The sequence below is a fragment of the Pleurodeles waltl genome, chromosome 7 (genome assembly GCF_031143425.1).
Source record: "Pleurodeles waltl isolate 20211129_DDA chromosome 7, aPleWal1.hap1.20221129, whole genome shotgun sequence".
Lineage (NCBI taxonomy): Eukaryota > Metazoa > Chordata > Amphibia > Caudata > Salamandridae > Pleurodeles > Pleurodeles waltl.
In genome coordinates this window covers 1,290,094,098-1,290,116,330 of record NC_090446.1, presented here as the reverse complement: position 1 = coordinate 1,290,116,330, position 22,233 = coordinate 1,290,094,098, and the positions used below count along the sequence as shown (strand labels likewise).

Genomic DNA, 22,233 nt, shown 5'->3' with positions numbered 1-22,233 from the left:
TTTGCCTTCTGAGTCCTTAACCAAAACACTTCTCTAACAAATGTATTGCGGTGGGAAAAGTGCGTACATATAAATGTCTAGATATCTTTTAAAGCTGGCTGTAGTTTGCGTATTTCAACAGTTTAAGATGTTGTCACTTTTTGTCCAAGATTGCACGAATAGCATGAAACTATCCATTGCGTAGTCCTGAAATGTTGTTTGGCACTTTCAGTCTCCTTGGGGTCGCTACTTGGTACAACTTAGTAAATAAATAAACAAATAAATAAATAAAAACGTAATCCAAGCACTTCTCTAACTAAGACACCTCAAGATTCGGGGCAGATAAGTTTAACCTTCTTTTTGGTCCTCCCAGGTGCAATGCATCTGAAGGGCTCACAAGCCAAGAGCTAAGACTCAGTGCCAAATGCGTCTGTTCTGGGTGGATTTTGTACAGATAAAGCTGCGGATAGCCTCATACCCTGGAACAGAAAGACACCACCAAGCTGACAGCAACATGAGCACAAAAAGTGCTGACCTTGGCCGCCTGCTGGCTGAGCTAGGCCAGAGATGAAGTGGGCACTTTAGGCTTTATCAGCCCTGACACACTATCAACCCAAAAAATAGAACACCATGCGTCAGATTATTTCTAAATATTCTCTACGTCCATTGGCTTTTCAGACACCCTCACCGACCCATCTGCCTGTTTTCTACCAGCCACCCTCATTTGAGATTTTTGAGGAGGAGACGGAAAAGGTGGGCAGGGGCCCAATCTCATTGCTTGTTGGCGCGTAGTAGGCGGTCTTTGCTGCAAGCCTAAATCCCTGGCTGCGGCTGGCAGGTGCCCACTCTCTTCACCCTGCAGAGGTTGCCAGTGAAGCTCAGGGCGGGCAGCAGAGGAGGCAGTCGAGTCACGCTTCGATACCAGACAACAGGTGAGGGGCAGACATTTCAGTGATTGCAGGGTGGGAATCTTTCAGGGAGGAAAGAAGGCGAATGCGCGCTTAAATTGGGGGGATTCCGTCACATTGCTCCCTGGTAAAATCTGCAATACAAAAAGGGTTTAAAATCTGCCGCCACTGACTACAGCAGCAGTGTTTTCAGCAGTTATGTATTTGGGACCCTCTTGCGTTGAACAAGCAGACCAATCGCAAAGCTGTCCAAAAATGCGGATAAAATTTATAGGAAGGTGAAATTCGCCTACTATGTTTCTACAAGTCCACTTAAGCTCTGTTGCTGTGCATCTGCCCTGAGCGGTGTTTTAAAATGAGAGAATGAAGTGCAAGAAGGGGCTGATCCCAAGAGTTAAAGTCGGTAACATTTTCTTCATGAGAAAGAGCATACAAGTGCCGAATCGGGAAACTGTATGGATCCAAAGGCTGTAAGCTACATTCGCACATTAATGGTAACACAAAAATTGTATGTGTGTTTTGTGTTGCGATGAATTGCACACGTGATTGCATCAATCGCTTCACATCCACTCCATGCCCCCCAATCCCTGGAAAGATGGTACAACAGGATAGATAGGAAACGTTAAGGGACAATATCATTTAAAATATTAAAAACCAACATTTACATACATGAAAAAAGAGTGTTTTACAACCATCAGTAGGTAAAGTTTAAATTTACACATATTTTATCTCTGGAAATGCAGATTTTCCGTTTAATTCCCTAGTTTTTGGCAATTCAAATCCTTCACATATTTGGTCACATACGTTCTGTTCAGAAACGTGCACCCGGCCCCGTCGCGGTGAATTTTCTGAATAGCTGCTCAGCAAATCCATGCCACATGCCAATTTCTGGAAAATGTTTACCCTGTATTGAACAATGCGAAATCCCAGGGCAATTGCAGTCTGTTTAATATTTCCACAGAAAATGTGTGAAGTTAGTATAACTTTATGGGGACGCGTTTGTTCGTGTATTTATTTACGACTACGTCGCTATTACTGACTAGTGACGGAACTGCGTCATACAGTGTGGGAGGAAACAAACACAGGTAGCGCAGACTGAGTTCCATAAATGAAATGAGATGCATTATGTAACATGGAGGGCACTCATGACATTAAGGGCCAGATTTACTAGTCTGTCACACAGTGCAGCAGCCGCTATTGTGTTGCGTGAGAAGCAGAGAGCAGGAGACGCCAAATTACAGAAATATGGCGCTCTCCTCCCCTCGCCCCAGCGCCGACGCAGACATGTGCAGCTGTGCACAACGGACACACCTTTGCACCATAGTGCAAGAGTGTCTCTGTGAGCCTAGCATAGGTTTTGTACTGGAAGGATACCTTGCCGGTAAAAAATACTGGGGCATATTTAAGGAAAGTTGAGCTTCAACTAGTGCAGTGCCACTTTCTTTGCATCCCTCAGTGCCCCCTTACCACCACCATGTGTCCGCCGTGTTTATGATACCATAGCGCAGGGTAGGGGGCAATAGCGTAATTTGTATTGATGCGATTGATGTACTCTGCAGGAGTAGCGCCTAAATATTGGCGCTACTCTTGCAGAGTACATTGGGGCCCATTATAAATAATGGAAGCCCCCTTTTAACGCCTGCTCTGAGCAGGCTTTAAAAGTGCAGTAAAAAATGATGCAAGGAAATCTGTTAGATTTCCTTGCACCATGTTTTCTGCCGCCCTAATAGGGCAATGCCCCCGTTGAATACATTCTACCTGGCTCATAATGAAGCTCAAAGGGTCACAAAGTGGTGCAATGCATGCATTGCACCACTCTGTAAATATGGTGCGAGGATTTTGGCCTTGTTGGGACACGTTAGCGTTAAAAAAAATGACACTAATGTGGCGCATGGTGGCGCTAGGGGCTTATAAATATGCCCACTATGCTTAGACTAACTTCAAACATTTTCCCACTTAGTATGTGTTCTGTACAGTGCAGCACACATGCAAAGTCAGCGAAATAAAGGAGAAAAAAAGCATTTCTCCTTCATAGCGCCTATCTGAAACAGGTGCCATTTTCTGATGCTAAACCTTGTCTACTTTTTCAAGTAAATAGGGCTTAGCGTCTGAAACCTTTGGTGGTTGCAATGGAAGACACATGCACTACCCATGGTACGCCTCCTTTGCGCCATGTAATGCAAAGCAGCACTATGCGCTGCTTTGGTCTACTTTCAAGTGAATTTCCAGCACTAAACAAGTTTGCCGCTGGAAAGTAAATTACTGAAAGAATATTTAGCGTTGTTCTGCATCACTTGTGTGATGCACACTACGCGCTAAAACTTATGTCCAGATTTAAGAGGGCCTTCCGGCATTTGAACACCACATTAGCGCAATTTATTTGACACTAGTGTGGCATTCGAAGGCCTAAAACACCACACCACAGTTACAAAGTGGTGCAATGCATGCACTCGACTGAATCCTAAATGGTAATTTAAATTACTAGGAAAACACAAGCAATTCACAGGTCGAGTTCTCAGGGATTAGAGTGATTAGATTATAATTTAATCATATAAATCGGTTGTCCAGAAAATAATATGACAAGAACAGCTAAGTGGATCTCCTGTAACGTGACAAGAACATTTTGATGAATCTCTTAATGTAATTTTCTGACTTGTGAGCACCCTTGTTAAATCAAAGTCAGGTGAGAGTTAATCAGCATCTATTTCGACCAATTTATGCTGATGGATTTGCTGAATTATTTCCTTTGATCCCGCTGGAGCTGTATCTTGAACTTGCTGCATGAGCCATATGTTAGGGAACATACCATCTACACACCAGTTGTAAATCACTTTTTTTATTGCCGTATCCCGAGCAAGAGTGCTGTTAATAATGCAATAGAGAATACCTCTCACTGCCTGTTGCTTGTCCCTTTCTTGTTCATTACTCCGCTCCGGTGACCCACCTCCACTTTTCGTGAGGTCCAAACTCATGGGCCACTAATTGAGTTCCAAACACGCTGCTTGCACTGCACCGAGCTGCTAGTACTTTCTGTTGGTGTGCCTTGGCTCACTGGCACTGTGTGTGTGTGCCTCAGCCTCCTCGCACTGTCTATGCCTGTGCCTCATGCTGCTCGCGCTGTCTGCATGTGACTCAACGTAGTCGCACTGTCTGTGCACGTGCCTCAAGCTGCTCGCGCTGTCTGTCCAGGTGCTCCAATCTGCTCGCGCAGTCTGTGCAGGTTCCTCAAGCTGCTCGCGCTGTTGTGAACGTGCCTCAAGTTGCTCGCGCTCTCTATGCCTCAAGCTGACAACAGGGTCTGTCTAGATACTCTAAGATGCTTAAATTGTACAAACATGCGCCTCAAGCTGCTCACAGCGTCTCCTCGTGTACCCCATCGTGCTCACATTATTCCTAAACTGCTCAAACTTTATGCATGACCTGGAAGCTACTCACGCTGCTGCACAAAGATTATACTTTATTTCATTTGCTTCATGCTGATAGCACTAATTTCACATGTCCTCTAAGATGCTCACTGAGTATAAACATGTGCCCAAAGCTGCTCGCACTCTCTGGACATATGCTCAAGCTGCTCACCTGTACATATGCACAAAGCCTACACGAGGAGCTGGAAATGTACTGTGATGGCCCTGTGCAATGAGAAAACAAACGCAGCCCGGTTTGCCTTCTTCTGAAATGGAGAAACTTCTAAGAACCGCATCGAATTTCGACCAGCAACATTATTGACCTGCAGAAACAAGTACATTTCATTTTGAAGTATGCATTATTGTCAAAATGCAGATTTATTAACTGGGGTCAGTCACAAAACACAATTTTTTTGTGAAATAGAAGAGTGATTCCGTGAGCCTCTGTTTTTTTTCATTTATTTAATTTAATCCTATGCATTTTAAAATCATGTCAGGTATTTCGCTGTATCGGTTTGCACCTGCGCCGAAATAAAAGCGGGCATTTGCACACAAGCTTGTTTTTGAATGAGTACAATTGCCATGCGTCTGTGCATCAATGGATCGCACCGCAAACTGTTTATTCACGGGATTTTGGAATACGACCTGACTGGTAATATAAATTAGGCAAATTGCAATCTGAGCTCCCTCATGAATGCCTACTAATGCAGGAATGGAAGCAGCATAAGCATTAACATACTGCTAAATGGCAGAAAATTATGTTATGTGCAAATGGTTTGTTGCACCTCACTGTGCTGTGCTTCTAAAAGTTTTGTGGACACACTTATGCAGTGCTGAAATGGAATGACACATGCCTAGAATGGAATGACAGGGATATGATGGTGTGACAGTGCTAGCATGGAGAGACACTGCTAGAATGGAGTGATACAGTGCTAGATTGGAGTGATAAATTGCTAGAATGGAGTGACACATGGCCAGAAAGAAGTGATACAGTGCTAGAATGAAATAACATGGATGGGATGTAGTGAAACAGTGCTAGAATTGAGTGACAGATGCCTAGAATGGAGTGACACTGCTAGAATGGAGTGATACATGGTTAGAATGCAGTGATGCTGTGCAAGGATGGAGTGATACAGTGCTGAAATGGATTGGCACATGGCTAGAATGGAGTGACACGTTACTTGAATGGAATGATATAGTGCTAGCATGGAGTGACACAGCTAGAATGGAGTGACACAGCTAGAATGGAGTGACACACGGCTAGGACAGTGGTAGGGCTAGAGTGGTGCAATACACAGCTAGATTGGAATGACACAGCAAAGGATAGAACGATAGGATAATGTGGAGTGGCTTAGAATGGAGTCAGATGATGCTAAAAGGCAGAAACACAGGACTAGCATGGAATTACAATAGAGATAATGCACTTGTGCTGTAGTAGGGCTATGTAGCCTTACAGTGCAAAAACTGCTTTGTACAGCACTCATTCATAGTCCGAGCACACCTATTCAAAGCTAGAGTGCCTCAATTAAGGGCAAGGTGAGCTGTCCAAGACAGGAGAATTTATGGCTTGGGCATGTGATTTCTAAACAGGTGAAAAAGTCTCCTGGGAAATGCAGGTGACGTGTCACAGAGTACTAATATAACATGGGTTTGTAAAGCACAGATCACCCAGAAGTGTATCTTGGCCATGAATAACAGATGTTTATTGTTACCCAACTCAATGGTACTCATTTTATAGACCCCAGAAGAAGGAAAGGTTGAGTGGACCAAACAGCATTTGAACCTATGACTATGAGATTGAACACAGTCCCTTACAGTGGGCACATTAGTCCACTGAGCCACCAGACCCACCTTTAATGCTTTCTGATGCTCAGAAAAAGTACAGCGTAAGGATAAGCACTCAGTTATTAATAAAGTGCTGTGCCCGGCCAGTGTTGTAAAGAACACTTTGTATTAATGCTACCTCAGCAAAGATGACGCATCATACTTACCATATACTAGACCATCCTTCTGCACTGGGTGTTGCCATATATGGACAACGCTAATTTAAAGTGCGCTTAAACCCTTCAGTGGCCAATAAGAGAAGGAGGTAGTGCCAAAGAACGTCACATCCCCTCCCTAAGGAAATTAGTGCGCTTACCTTCTGCTGACATGGCTGCCACGAAATTATCACACAAAGTGATATATGCACTGGTCTTTGAGAGGCCCATAATGAAAGGGGCAGAGAAAATCACATGCTAGTCACAGCATGATGCATGTTACTCCATGTTCTCCAGTGCCGTAGCTCCCATCTCTTTAAGCCAGTGTGCCTCGGTTCACACATGATAATGCCGATGATGGCTGCACAGGTTCAACCCTAAGGCACACTCAAGTAGCCGTCAATGACAGACTGGCGTTCTTCGTTACTGGCTCAAAATAATGTGTCAATAATTGTTTAAATATCGTTTTAGCTGTGTCCTAACCCTTTTTATGGACATATATAGTTCCACTTGCCTTTACCTATGCATTGTAAATAAATCAGACCCCCCAGGACGTATACAAATGTGCACAATTTCCATTTGTTCGTAAGAAGCTTTGTAAAGGAATTTGTACTAATTCCAAGGTCCCCCTCATTTTGTCAATAAAGGAAACGAGGCACATAGAAATTAAATGATATCAGAGGATGTGCACATTGTCGGATTCACACATCTTTTCTTGTAAGTACATGTCTTACACTTGACTTGGGTGAGACCCACTCCTGAATATCCACAAGCAAGGCACACTTACAGAGAGGAAAAATCCGTTGTGAATCTTACACTTGACTTGGGTGAGACCCACTCCTGAATATCCACAAGCAAGGCACACTTATAGAGAGGAAAACTCCGCTGTGAATCGAGCCCACAACCTTGGGTGTGTAAATAGAGGCGCCTGGTTTCGAACCAGGACAAATGTTTTGAAAGTCATTCATTTTACATTGCTAGACGTCTGGAGTATACGTGTTCCGTAAGTATGACGGAACTCTTATCTGACACTAGTGAGGCGTTTCCTCGTGTACCAGAAAACCTCTAAAACAGTCAAATTTTTTGGGGGGTGGGATAAGATCGAAATCAGAAAACTTGTCCGGAGACGAGTCGAGTTCCCGAATGTGCCATAAAAGGGGCAGGTGTGTAATTTTGGAAATCAGGAGCCACTTCTCTGGAGACTAATGAGGGATCTCTTAATGTAGAAAATACAAAAACAACCCGATTTGCGTTCGTTTTCAAAGCATGCACCAGGGTTAATACATACATTGCGAATAATAACTCACAACTACTGGGTACTAATTCGATTAATCTCCGTAGGAAAAATGGCAGAGTTGGTCATCCTGGTGTTCAAAAGCTGTGAACTGCGGATGGTATATGTTTCAGCTGCAGGGAACTAACTGGCCGAGCTAGCTTACTCTTCGCTGCTGACATGTGCTTTAAGACACCAATATGTGGATCCCGGCTTCCTGTTCAGCATCGTGTTATTGTCTGCACTTTTTCTGCAAAGGTTCCAGGACTCTATGGAAAATCTGCCCAATCGTACAATTTTAACACCGTGAAGTCACTTTCAAAATCAACCTTAACGTTTAGCACAGGCATCCATAACGCTCAGACTTAGAAAATGACTGAGGATGGATGAGATAGTTTAAAATGGAAAATGCTCTGAATTCAATTTAAGCACACTGGCTGTTTTTTTAAGTAAGGTACATTAGAAAGGTAAACAGATCAAAAATGAATAAGTGTAATGTCATGAACTAAGCTGCATTTTTATTTTATTTTAACGTACATATTCAGATACCATTAATATAAGAAAAAACAATATGTTTTGATTTTTCTTTCCTTTGAACAGAGGAAAATTCGGCTCCAGTTATGGGCCACGGCTTCCAGATTTGCAGGCTAATCCTCGTGTGTGCACTACACCTGGCCTGCTGGAATTAATGTGCCTCTTAGAAGCGGAACTTGGCTCGGTTTTGGACAAATTGCACATTTCTGTTCAGTAGGCTGCTAGCAAAACGTGCTTTGTCTTTAGCAAAAAAAGAAACAACTGCACCAGATCTTCCCTGGGAAATAATTCAAACACACAACCGTCTTGGTTTCACCGTAGAGCCATCAAACCAGGAAGGCTTCAATGGCAGACCATGCTACGCTCAAGGGACTGAGAGGCTTCTTTATGGGGAATTGGCCTAGGGCAGCACCGCATCTCTTCTTAGGGCGCTGGCCTACACCAATGCGAAAGGGCAGGAATGCACCTTACTTATGCAATCCGGTGCATTCCTGTCCTTTCCCCTGCGCTGGTGCACAATTGGCTGCCCAGCGCCGCTGCAGCTATTTTTGCACCATGCTGCAAGGGTGTCTGCATTGTATTCTGGATTGTTTTTGTGCAGGAAGGGGCACCGTCCTTCAAAAATCCACCCAGAGATGCATTTTCTCTCTCTATGTTTTCTGTAGAATGCAGCACACATGGAAAGAGGAAAAAATGAGGAAAAATGAAAATATTTCACCTCGTTATGTCTGCTCGGAGGGGGGAGGGCATCAAGTTTTGAAGCTGACCCAGGTTTAGTGATTAAGTAAATCTCCATGGGTGGTGCATGGGGAAAAAAAAACGCAATACCCATGGATGCCTCTCTGGTGCAGTGTAAGGCAACGCAGCGACTTGCGCTGCTTTGTCTTACTCCATATCTGTGGCGCCATTCAGAGCCACGCAAAGTGGCTTTGCATAGCCCCATAGATATGACTGAGAGGCTTGCTCCGCCAGATTGTCAAAAAAGTGAAGCTCTGGTGGCAGAAGCCTCTCATAAACATGCCCCTTAGTTCTTTTACTCCGGCAAACAGGCAGTAATTTACTAGAAGCCAGGAAACCCTTTGGACTCAGATCTCTGGCCAGACTTTGTTCTGTTCCCCTTCTGATACCCATGTCAAGAGACCCACTTATATCATCGTGATTTTCAAATCGTTTTTTTGTCGCCTTCTTTAACTCCTCCTTGAGCGCCGTGTTTCGACCTTTCGGGCTGCACCCACTTGTACAAACGCGATAAATAAATGATGTAGTTTGAGACAGTTTGTATTTCTTCTTCACCCCCTCGAAGACTGTGACTTTGAATCTCTGGAACAATATCAGGACTGAAAAATTATATGTCATTGTAAAAGTGATCCATATGAAGTTTCAACACGTGTGGTGTATGTATGTCTGAGCAAAACGTGGGAATTCTCTCTTCCACCCGATAATATCGTGGAAAGATCGGGGAAGAATAATTATTCACACATTAAGGACGTTTACTTTAAAGAATGGAACTTTGAGCACAAACGTCCACAGTCTGACATGCATGTCGTATTTTCAAGACTATTTGCTATTTTGTTTTAATTAACTAGAACTTGTAGCTGAGTGCTGCTAGGACGACCACATATATTTTTTAAATAATTGTATAGCCGAACAGAGTATACTGACTCTACTCTGCTAACTCTACACATTAGGAGAAAAATATCACTTGGCAAGGGCGATCTGTCCCATTAATGTATTATTTTCTGGTATAGAGCTAAATCTTTCTGGTGCTGCTGTAACAGCTGAGGCTGGCCAAGAACTGAAACTCTCATGGTGGAATTAAATCATGCATTTACCAGCTTTCCTTGAAGTCTGGGCTTTGAAGCATGTATACGTTTCGACCCCGTGCGGAATTCCCTAATTCCTTCAACAGGTTTCTTGCTTTAATAGGGATGTGTTGATGTCTGCCGTATCCCTGTGTATATTACTTTCACCAAAACAAGCAACATTCAGCTCCCATCTGACTAATCCCCTCAGGAAAGATATCAGCACGGGCATGGAAAGACTCACAGACTCAGAAATACTGACACGGACGAGCGCATATTCGTAATTCCAAACACATACTCAGACCAAGGACAGAGACACAAAGCTAGATACCTATTTATAAACCCGCAGACAAACTTAAACACACGCAGACGTACACAAATACAATTACTGGCGTGAATTATAACACACTCCCAATAAACGCACATTGACAGAATAGCACAGAAACGGGCTGTTAAATCCACTTTTCTCTTTCTCTTTCAAACCCCTCTCTTCATATCTTTCATTCTCACTCTCTCTTTCTCACACTCATTCTTTCTCTTTCCTTCTTTTTACCATTTTTTGCATTAGTCCCTTTTATTTCAGTTTCTTGCCATATAACTTAGTTTATTTCCATCTTTATTTCAGTTTCTTCCCTTTCTGAATGTGTATAGTTCTCTATGTGTATAGTTCACATTTCTCCATGCTGCCTTTCTTTTCTAGTTTGTCCTTGATCCTATCTCTATCAATATCTGTAAACCTCCTTTGCTTTCTTTTTTTTATATCCACACACACATAACTATTTTTCTATGTTCTACCTCTTAATCTATTGGCTTCTTAATGTACGTGTTTCTTCTACTGTAAATGCCTGCCTATTTCTAGGGACTGGAATGAAAAGGTAGTGTTGCATGCTGTTGGAAAATAATATATCAATTCAGAAAAGAGCTGGCACCATATCAGAGAAACTTTGCACGAGTGCAAAAAAACATTGCTTCAGCTTAAGCCATTGAAAGGATTTTGAATCAAATAAAAACGGACAAAAAGAGGCCGTGAAATCAATTGCAAAACACGTCTTGATTATTGTTTGTGAGTCGCCGAGATTTTAATAAAACGTGACTAATACGTTCCCTTTTAAAGAAAAAGAAAACAAAGTAATTTTGAACCCTGCTTCTAATTTGATTAAAAGGGAAGGCATATATATATTTCTTTAAGTACAGAACCTATTTCAAATTTGAAAGGGGAAGTACAATTATCAACTTTATATTGTATAAATAGTAAAAATGATCTGAAATCTGTTCTCTCCCCGTTTTATTCTGGTTCATGGGATTGAACCTGAAACATGAGACCAGAGGCAAATTCACGAGGCTGGGGTTTGTATTGGTCCTAATGGCACTGCTGAGATATGGTCGATGCAAGAAGACGTCTCAGAAGTGCGAATGTTGCAGAAGATGCGGCTATCACAGCGAGTCATTAGAACACGTGATGTTTTTGTGTCCCTACCTGCTCAACCTGCGTGGAAGAGCTTTACGCTCTTGTTTCCTCAGACTTGGTGACCGAACGAAAACCAGCACTGTGGGAGGTGTCTGCAAGGTGTACACTGCCAAATTATTTGCGGCCTCAACAAGTATCTGGATCGGCTGGTCAGAGAGCTGGCTAAATGCGCAAGTCTATTTTACTAAACGAATTGTGAGGGGGGAAGGGGTATTGTTTTGGCGTGGTTGAGAGAGAAAAGCTTTAAAATGTCCTTTGTGGATAACAAGTTGATATTGTTGGATTGACAACTGAGAGATGGTTTTAGGTTCTGTATTTCAAACTACTTTTAATTAAAGCGACTAGTGGCTTTTCAGGAAAGGAATAAGTGTAAACAACAAAAAATGGGTACCCATATATTCATGACCAGGTTAATGGCACAAAGTCCAGTTACAATACAAGGTATTCATTTCATGGTATACATAATTAATCAGAAGATTATGGACAGTGTGACTATGAATCAAATCATGTCCACTTTATTTCCAGATCCCTAGTCAGTTTTTTTATAAGTATTTTGATTCAATTTCCAGAAATGACTATACATTTTTATACATTTAATTTTTAGGATTAATCTTTTTAACACAACTGCTGTTCTGTTAGGCAGCCAGATATGTATGTTTTATGCAATTTTAATAAGGTCGTTTTATGTCTACCTCGTTAATTAACAAATTAAGGCCCAGATTTAAGAGGTCCTAGCGCCTTTCAGTGCCACATTAGCATCATGTTTGTACATTAATGTGGCATTAGAAGACAAAAAATGCAGCGCCATAGTTACAAAGTGACACAATGCATGCATTGCGCCACTTTGTAACCCTTTGCGCTACATTATGCCTGGCCAGGCATAATGTTTTCAAAGGGGGCATTCCCCCATTACGGGGGCGTAAAAATGGTGCAAAGTAATCTAACTGATTTCTTGGCTTTATTTTTCAGGGATTTTTAATGCCAAAGGAGGCTCCCATTGGTTTCAAAGGGCCTATGGGTGCTTTGCAGATTTAGCTTCAAATAATCCTGCAAAGCACTGAACTAGCGTCAACATTTTTGACGCTATTTCCCTAACTACCACCATGGTGCGCCGTATCTTAGATATGGGGCACACATGGTGCTTGGGGGGGCACTAAGGAGCGCAAGAAAAGTGGCGCTCCACTAGGTGCAGCGCCACTTTTCATAAATCTGTTCCTACATGTGCTGTCCTTCTCTGGACAAACATCATCTGTAGGGAATAGCTTTTCAGAACATGTCTTGCATGAGCCTGTCTTGTTAAGTTGGACATAGCAGCACACAAGCGCTGCTTTTCCAACATGTTGTTATGTATCTGAGCTTTTAACCACGCCACCGCATGCCCATCACTATCACTCATTCATGGGCTTGCCCTTCAAAAATCCTTTATTTCGTTGGTAAATGCTTCACGTTTGTCCCTCCTTGGGGTGGTTTAGTTACCGCCTTGGACATCTCTCCTGTGACATGGCTAATTGCACTTTTGCCAATACGTTTGACTGCAAGCGAATTTCTTTTTTCTTTTGTGTGCTGCTTTTCGCTGATGCGGTGGCCCTTTGAATTGGCCAGCTTATGTGAAACTGTATTACTTTTCATTTTCAATTTGTGTGGCAAGAAAAGTCCGGCTAGGAGTTTACAAGGCTAATAGCTCCAACTAGAGCAAATGCGAGTCCCATTGCATTACAAATGCTTGATTATGTGGCCTTGAAAAGGCAAATTGCTATGTTTTCAAAGCCCTTGTGTAATCCCACATTTTCACACAGTAGAACCTAAAGCTTTGTTTCTTTTCAATAGAATATCTGCACTAGGGTTTTATGCTTTATAGTGAATTTACAGTTTTCTACATTACCAAAATTACCCAATGTGTTCGAATGAGTAAATACGATTTTGCAAAGATGTTAATTAATAGAACAAATAAAGTTTACTTAATCTGATTCAAATACAATTTTCTCAATTAGGTGTTACACAGCCAACAAAAACTGTGCACAGGGATTTTCACAATTGTTTTTAGGAATAGTGAACATTGTCTGTATCATGGCTATTGGAGGTCCGTTCTAATGCTTTGAGGCACAGGGAGAAAATTGCACTATAGTGTGACTTCTGTATGTTTGGTTTGTTCAAATTCATTTGGTACAGAATTCAGTGCAAAAAATACTTACATTTCCTACCTTAGGAGGAATGATGAAATGGGTGGATTCGATCTGCTACTAATTTTATCATAACGCCCCCGCCCCTACATAGAAATCAAAGGATGCCCCCTGTGCCAATGTTTCAAATAACCTCTATTATTAAGTAAAGTATGCACTCGAAGGTACGCATAACTATCAGGGAAACAAATGAACACCATTTTTTGGCAAACAAGCCTTAATAAATTGTTATCACAAGAGACTTTAGAAAACAGTACTGTTTGACCTGACATCCTTAGAGTCATCTTCCCTTCAAAGTTTTGCTTACCACGTCCACTTTTCTGACCTCATTTTTGCTGGTTTCAGGACTCTATGCACCTTACCACTGCTAACCACTACTAAAGTGTTTGTGCTCTCTCCCCTAATCATGGTAATATTAGTTTATCCCCAATTGACATATTTAGTTTACTTATGAGCATCTAGTAAAGTGGTACTACATGTACCCGGGGCCTGTATATTAAATACTGCTAGTGGTCTGCAGCACTGATTGCGCCACCGTGTGAAGTAGCCCTTAAACCACATGTCAGGCCTGCCTTTGCAAAGCCTGTATGTGCGGTTTCACACTGCAATGTTGACCTGGCAAAATGACCCCTTTTCCAGGCCCACACCTTCCCTTTTGATACATATTAGCCACCCCTAAGGCAGTCCCTAGACAACCCAGAGATCAGGGTGCAGTGTATTTAAAAGGCAGGACATGTACTTTTAAGTTTTACGTGTCCTAGTAGTGAAAAACTTCCAAAGTTGTTTCTCACTACTGCACGGCCTGGCTCTTCCACAGGATAACATTGGGATTACTTTATTACATCTTAAAAATCTGGAAGAGACAGGCCTTTCAAGTCTGGTGTCTCTGGAATCAAAATCTAAAATCACATTTTATGGTGAAGTCAGATTTTGAGCTGTAATTCTGAAAATGTCACCTTTAGAAAGTTGGCATTTTCTTAATTTGGCCATTTGGTGTCTGCTGCCTGGCTCAGATCACTTGTCCATGGTGGGTGACAGCTGGGCTTTGTGTATTCCTCCGGGAGAGCCACACACAATGGGAACTTAATTGTGACTCGATGGGCCTTGATGGGCCATGCTGGCAGGATGGGAGGGGGGAGCTGGCCACATCCTCACTTACACATGAATAAGCTGTCTTCTGTCGCCACACAAAGGGCTGCATAAACCCATGTAGTGAGTCTGGAGTTAGGGCAGGAAAGGCAGGATGTCTGTGCACTTCAAAGGCCTGTCTTTGAAGTCTCCCCTACTTCAAAGGCCCAACTGGGTATAAGTAGTGGACCCGTGACCCCACCACTTAAATTACACTTCTGGAACTGTGAATACTCTGCCAGGAAGAAGGACTGCTGTGCTGATGGAAGACTGTTACTCTGCTGGCTGCTGCTTTGCTGGACGTCAGTCTTAATATGCTGCCCTACTGTCTGCTGTTTCCTTACCTGGGTGAGAAGAACTGGACCTGAATCACTTGAACCCAGAGTGACTACAGGGGCTAGCCGACTGGCCTCCTGATTCGTAGTCTCAGGGACATAAAAGACTTCCAACCACCCTGCTCCTGCACATGGACTCTGTCATCTATGAGTCTGCCTTGCAAAGTGATGTCACCCCAGTACTGGACCCTTGGAAGTAGGCCTAAGGTGTTTGCTCCAGTGAAAGTGATGTATTCTGTGCAGTGGAATCAGAATCACTGCATCACAGCTGTTGTGAGGAACAGAACGGATGCATCACCTCTACTATATGGGAGGGAGCCGACGCAACCAGACTCACATTGCCGCTGCACCTCATATTTAGGGACCGGCACATCACATTTAGAACTGCCACCGCAATGCTTTTCCTGGCACAGGGTCGTCGCATCCCCACTGATGGCAGCCTTGATGACTACGAAATTCCGTATCACAGCCTCTGCCCTCATCGGAACGGATGCATGGCCTCAACTGCACAACGCATTGTCAACACCAGTCTTCACATCACAATCCCCAGTGCCTGAATCCTCAATGTCAATGCAGCAGGAACTCACAGAGCAGCCTCCCCAAACATCAGAACTGATGCATCACCAGGCACTGTGTGGTGTGGAATAGACACAACACTCCACAACTAGATTTAAGGTACTTTGATTCAGTGGGCCTAAATGGGTCCCTGTAGCTGGCCTGCACACCATCTCAGTCGACCTGAACTTTTGATTTTGTCCTGGTTTGGAGCGACTAGATATCCGTAGTTGGAGCTTCTTGCTTCTAAGCTCTATTATGTAGTTTATTCTCTTAAAAAATCATAGCTTAAGTTCTATTTATTGGATTTTTGTTGATTGTACTTCTTTTATTTATTAAATTTTACTCTAATTTTCTAAACTGATGTGGATTCATTTTGTGTGGTGTTTTCACTGTTTTACTGTTTGAAGTGTTGCACAAACACCTTACACACTGCCTCTAAGTTAAGCCTGACTGCCCTGTGAGAAGCTCCCAGAGGGTGATTAAAGGTTAATTTAGGGGTTTCCTGAAACTTACTCTGACTAGGATTGTGGTTGCTGTTTGACTAATGTTTACACTCCAGTCAACCAAAAACCCAATTGCTAACGAGTACCTAAAATGCAGTTCAATGTACAATAACGGTATGTCATTGCCTTAGCCTTCATTAATATGCTGATAAATCGCTTGGCTAAAGGCTTTGTATAGTGCAAACCTGTGGCCATTTTCAGGATGGCTACAATACACTGGTTAAGCAGGTGATTCTTTGTCCTCACTATGCACAGCCCAGATCATCGGATTCTAAGCTCAGCACATGGGTGACTTTTGAACTGCAGTAGCATAACAACAAAGCACAGACAATTTCCTGCCACCAAACATAGCACTTGCATTCTGAATTCTCGAAAGGAAAGTGGCAAGTAATAAACTAGTGACCTCACACTCAATTATCACAACATTTAGGCGCGGTCACATCATGTAAATGGTTGTCCTTTTCTGTTATCCATGCATTCAAGCCCAAACGGCATCTGAGAATGTTGTTAGTACCTCCATAGTAACCATTGGATAAATCACTAATTTGGCACATACTTTTTTAAATCCTTTCAATTTAAATGTTTATCCCAAGAAACATTTTGTATTGTTCTTTTTAAAAATTCTACCAGCGGAATTGGAGAAGTTCATGTTTTTTTAAATTCCCAAAGTTGTTGAGTTTCTTACATTAATCCCCTTTCTCCCATTTTGCATGCAGAAGAAGTCGATTTGCAAAGAAAATAAAATTAAACTGCACAACTTTGTTTACTTATGTTGTTTCCCAGCAAACCCCTTAATGTGTGAAACAGATAAGGAGGGAAAATTCGCACACCTCTACGTATCATAGCTCTAAAGAGGTTATATTCCCCTAATTCACATTATCATTTTTATGTTCATTATTTTAAGGATTTTTTCTGCTAACCTGGTTTGAGTCTCACCTTATTTGTTCCTTCGCCTGTATTACTTTGAGTTGAAGCACACTCTGACATTCATACACCTTTTCACATAGAGTAAGTCTTTGTCTCAGCCCACGCAACCAAAGAGCGAGGTGAAAACACTTTCAAGGAGTCTATGGGCCTGATTACGACCGTGGCGGATGGGATATTCCGTCACAAACGTGATGGATATTCTACCCGCTATATTACAAGCTTTATTATATCCTATGTAAAACGGCAGGTGGGATATCCGTCACATTTTTGATAGAGTATCCCATCCACCAAGGTCGTAACCAGACCTTTTGTTTTGCTTCTTGGTGGTCCTTTCACCAGATTATTGTGGGAAATTAGGCACACCATGTAATAATATCTTTGGCCACTCTCACGCACCTTAGAATGCCATGAGCCTTCTTTACTGTGGGATACAGGGTTAAAGCAAAGAGACACTCCATGATGGCTAATATAGAAACAGGATAGGGTACAATATGAGGTCTCATGGAATTAAACCATTAAAAAATAATAGAAGCAAAAAAGAAAAAAACTAATCATAATACTGAAACAATTAAATACCTTATGTAAATAGGCAGAGGTTTGACCAAGTATGGAAGGAAAAGCAGAAAGCATAGCTAAGAAAATTAGAATTGCTTGTAAGAAGGCAGTGAGGGGCATAACTACAAGCCCCTAGCACCATCTTGCACCGCCCTAGCGTCATTTTTGTTATTATAAGTTGGTGTTTATAAGGCCTCTTAGAAATGGGGTCTTTGGTTGGCAGTCAGGTTACCCACTGTCCAAGCAAGGACCCTTACTCTAGTCAGGGTAAAAGAGAATCACCCTCAGCTAACCCCCCTCACCTCCTTGGTAACTTGGTATGAGGAGCAGGCTTAACTTCAGAGTGCTAGATGTAAAGTATTTGTACCAACACACACAGTAACTTAATGAAAACACTACAGAATGACACAGCACAGGTTTAAAAAATAAATAAAATATTTATCTAAACAAAACAAGACCAAAATGACAAAAATCCACAATACACAAGTCAAGTTATCACTAAAAATGTAAAGAGAGTCTTCATGTAATTTTAAACACAACGTTAACGCTGTTACCGTGAAAATGGACCTTGGGTGCGTCAAAAATAACCCCGCATGGGCGAGTGTGCGTTGAAAAGGGCTTGCGATGCATCAATTTCATTCACGAGTAAGACCTTGAGTCATTTCTCCTTTAGTCAGGTTGGCGTGCGTCATTTCTTCTCTCCGCAGAAGAGCAATGCGTTGATTTGGTCAGCACTCTCGAGTCCGGGCAGGCCTTGCGTCATTTTTACACGCCGAGTGGTGTTTGCATCATTAATCCAGCCGCACGATGATCATAAAACCACGCAGCGCAGGTTATGATCTCACCAGCCTCCGTCAGCGATGCTGCGTGTCGTTTCTCCAGCTGCAGGTGTTGATCTTCCAGTGGCGTTGCAGGCGAGCGTTGATTTTCAGCTGCGAAGCCGGCGGCGCGTCATCTTTTCCCTGCATGGTGGTCTGTGTGTGGATTTCTCACTCTTGGGCTGCCAGCTTTTCTTTTCAGGGTCCGAGGAAACTGGATTGGAACCACTTGGCAGACTAGGAGTCTCATCAGAGGCTCCAGGTGCTGGCAGAGACAAGTCTTTGCTGTCCATGAGACTTCAAACAACAGGAGGCAAGTTCTAAATCAAGCCCTTCGAGAGTTCTTCACAAGAAAAAAGGCAACACAAAGTCCGGTCTTTGTCCTCTAGCACAGGCAGAAGCAGCAACTGCAGGATAGCTCCACAAAGCACAGACAGGGCAGCTCTTCTTCCTCAGCTCTTCAGCTCCTCTCCAGACAGAAGTTCCTCTTGCTTTCCACAAGTGTTCTAAAGTCTGTTGTTTTGGGTGCCCTTCTTATACCCATTTTGCCCTTTGAATTAGGCTTACTTCAAAGGAAAGTCTCTTGATTGTGAAATCTTGCCTTGCCCAGGCCAGGCCCCAGACACAAACCAGGAGGTTAGAAACTGCATTGTGTGAGGGCAGGCACAGCCCTTTCAGGTGTGCGTGACCACTCCTCCCCACCCACTTAGCACAGATGGCTCATCAGAAAATGCAGACTACACCCCAGCTCCCTTTGTGTCACTGTCTAGTGAGAGGCGCAACCAGCCCACCTGTCAAACTGACCCAGAAAGGGAATCCACAAACAGGCAGAGTCACAGAAATGGTTTAAGCAAAATATTTAGGGACACTTGAACTGCAGCCCATTCAAATGAATTAATAATAATCATACTATATAAAACAGAGGTAACACCAAGGTATTTCATTCGTCAATGAATTGCTATTACATATAATGAAGTCAACATAAAAAAACAAGATAAAGGATGCTACACAAGTGAGTAAGTGACTGCGCAGTGCTCAAGTGACAAGAATATGTAAACCTTGAAAGAAGAAAGGACGGGAGAAAAATGATTCAGAGACTGGCACCATTTCCTGTATGGCAATGCGTAATCTTCTTAAGGATGAGGCTACTTAATTGTTCAATAGTTCAGCGGGTCGGCATCCCACCTTTTAAGAAGCACCTTGAAGCACCTGCAATTATGGGAAGTGAGATCTTATTACCCTCATCTGTGGCGTTGGAAGAAACTCATTTTTTAAAAGTTTGCAACCCTTGCAAAAGCATCAGTAGTAATAAATGATGGTACCTGGTTTTAATAGATACGGCAGAGTTGACAATAAAACACACATTGAACAAAGAAAGGTAGGGGATATGTGCCAAGTGGAAATTGTTTTAGCTTTCAAGATTCTACTAAGCATTTCATCCTGATGGACTTCCATGCAACGATGAATACATTTTAAGTTTAAAAAGAAAGTTTATTAATATTTTATAAGTATATAAATGCAATTGATATTATAAGTAAATGTTACAATAACATTTCAATTACATGAGAAAATACATACTCTCTTGAGAAGCACAATTTACATATTAATATATTGAGAGACATATATATATATATATATATATATATATATATATATATATATATATATATATATATATATATATAGGGAATTTTAAAAATATAGGTAAATACATTAAATGTAATGGAAAAGAATTCATGAAGGTTTACAAACCTGTTCATTTCTAGGACAATTATTATGTGAAGTGTAAGCCAAAGAGTTTAGGTAATTTGTAACGGGTGTCCATAGCATATCTCGTTTAATAGCAAGGGATAAGGGGGACACATTAGCTCTATCTAGTCTATGGTTATAACATACACCATACCACCAAGCTTGAAAGGGTAATTTAAAAGAATCCTTCCAAGATTTAGTAATCTGTTAAAAAGCAACAGCTAATAATAAATTTAAAATTAAGATATGCCTAAAAATATATTTTAAAACACAAGGTGATTTGAGTATTAAATATAATATAATATTTATTTGGCTCCATACTTTAACTCAAAACTGAAATGTAAAAGGACAATCAAATAGCATATGTTTAACATCTGAGAACGGCTTATTACAGGACCAATAAGTGGACGAAAGACTAGAATCCATTTTATGTAAAGATGATGGTGTATTTAAAAATCTATTATAGATAAAGAATAAAGTTTGAATTGCCTTAGTTGCTCTTGAGGATTTTCCAATTTTAATCCACACCTTACTCCATAAAGAAGTTGAAAATGAAGTATCGAAATCTTTCTACCACTGCAATTCTATTATAGATTTAGATCTTTCCTCAGGAGAGCAGTAATCACCTGATAAATACGAGAAGCTCATGGGGACTGTAATAGAATATGTTTAATTTGAGACAGTTGAACAGTAGATGTTTGCTGAGCTGGAAAATGTTGATATGAACTATTAACAACATGTATTATAGCGTCATATTTTCTAGCAAACGAGGAAGGAAAAGAAAAATGATGTTGTGCCTGTACAAAAAGAAAGAGGAGTCTAATTTTCTAATAATTGGCGTGCCCACCCCTTAAATGCCACGTTTTCCAGTAAATGATTCTATTATTCAACTTAATGTATTTATTATACCAAATTGATGAATTCAGAAACTGCACTTTGCTTCCATTATATTAAGCATAAATCAGCTGTAGAATTCTGAAGGAATTTTTCAAAATAGATGCTAGCTTATGTGTTAGAGTTAAAACCTCCGGAAATCTACAGGGGAAAAAAAATGATTTTTCAGCTTCAACCCATAATGGTGAAATATTAGAGGCATCCTCATTTAATAAAAAGGAAACTTGCTTGAGGGAGAAGGCCATATGATATGAGCGAAGATCTGGAAAATTAACCCCTCCAAAAAGTTTAGGTCTCATTAGTTTTTGGGGTTTTTTCATTATTCCATAAAAATTTACATAAAATAGAATTTATCTTCTTAAAATAATGACAAGGGATATTAATTGGGATGTTTGATAAATAAAAGAGGACTACAGGGAGCAACATCATTTTTAGAGAATCTAATCTACCCCACCAGGATAAATATAGAGGATTCCATTTAGAGATGAGAGAGTTAAGAGCAGAAAATAATTGCAAAACATTACAGAAACTTTTATCTTTAAAAGAAGGCTTAAACCAATGACTACAGGGAGCAACATCATTTTTTAGAGAATCTAATCTACCCCACCAGGATAAATATAGAGGATTCCATTTAGAGATGAGAGAGTTAAGAGCAGAAAATAAATGCAAAACATTACATAAACTTTTATCTTTAAAAGAAGGCTTAAACCAAAGACCCAAATATTTAATTTTATCATTGTTCCAGTGAAAGTTTGATATTTTAAAATCTCCAGGAAGACAGAATTTATTTAAAGGAAGTATTTCACACTTATCTTTATTTAAATTGTATATCGAAATAGAACAAAATTCTCTACTTCTAATAAGAAAGTAGGAAGTGATGACAAATGTTTTGATTTAAAAAGTAAAATATCATCAGCATAGGCCAAAAATTGTACTTGTCTTTCCCCATATTGAAAACCATGCAATTTTGGGTTAGCTGTAAGTTTTATTAGAAAAGGCTCCAAAGCAAGAACAAACAAAAGTGGTGACAAGGGACATCCCTGGCGAACTCCTCTATAAAGTGAGAAAGAGGAAGAGTTGAGACCATTTCGAAAAATTGCTGCTCTAGGGGAGGAATATAATAATGAAATTAGATTTATGAATTTAGTTCCAAAACCAAACCATGAAAGTGTCGAGAAAATAAAAAGCCAATTAACACGATCAAAAGCTTTTTCAGCATCCAGAGCAATTACTGATAGA

General features: G+C 41.2%; 1 protein-coding gene across 1 annotated transcript in view; it reads left to right on the top strand.

Annotated features, from left to right (window-relative positions):
* Positions 1-716: 716 nt before the first annotated feature.
* LOC138246187 (serine/threonine-protein kinase SBK2-like) overlaps positions 717-22,233 on the top strand; it is a 137,516-nt gene continuing 115,999 nt past the window's right edge. The window contains exon 1 of the mRNA XM_069200515.1: positions 717-911. The gene's annotated coding sequence lies outside the window, so the exon portion shown is untranslated. The remainder of the gene's footprint in view (positions 912-22,233) is intronic.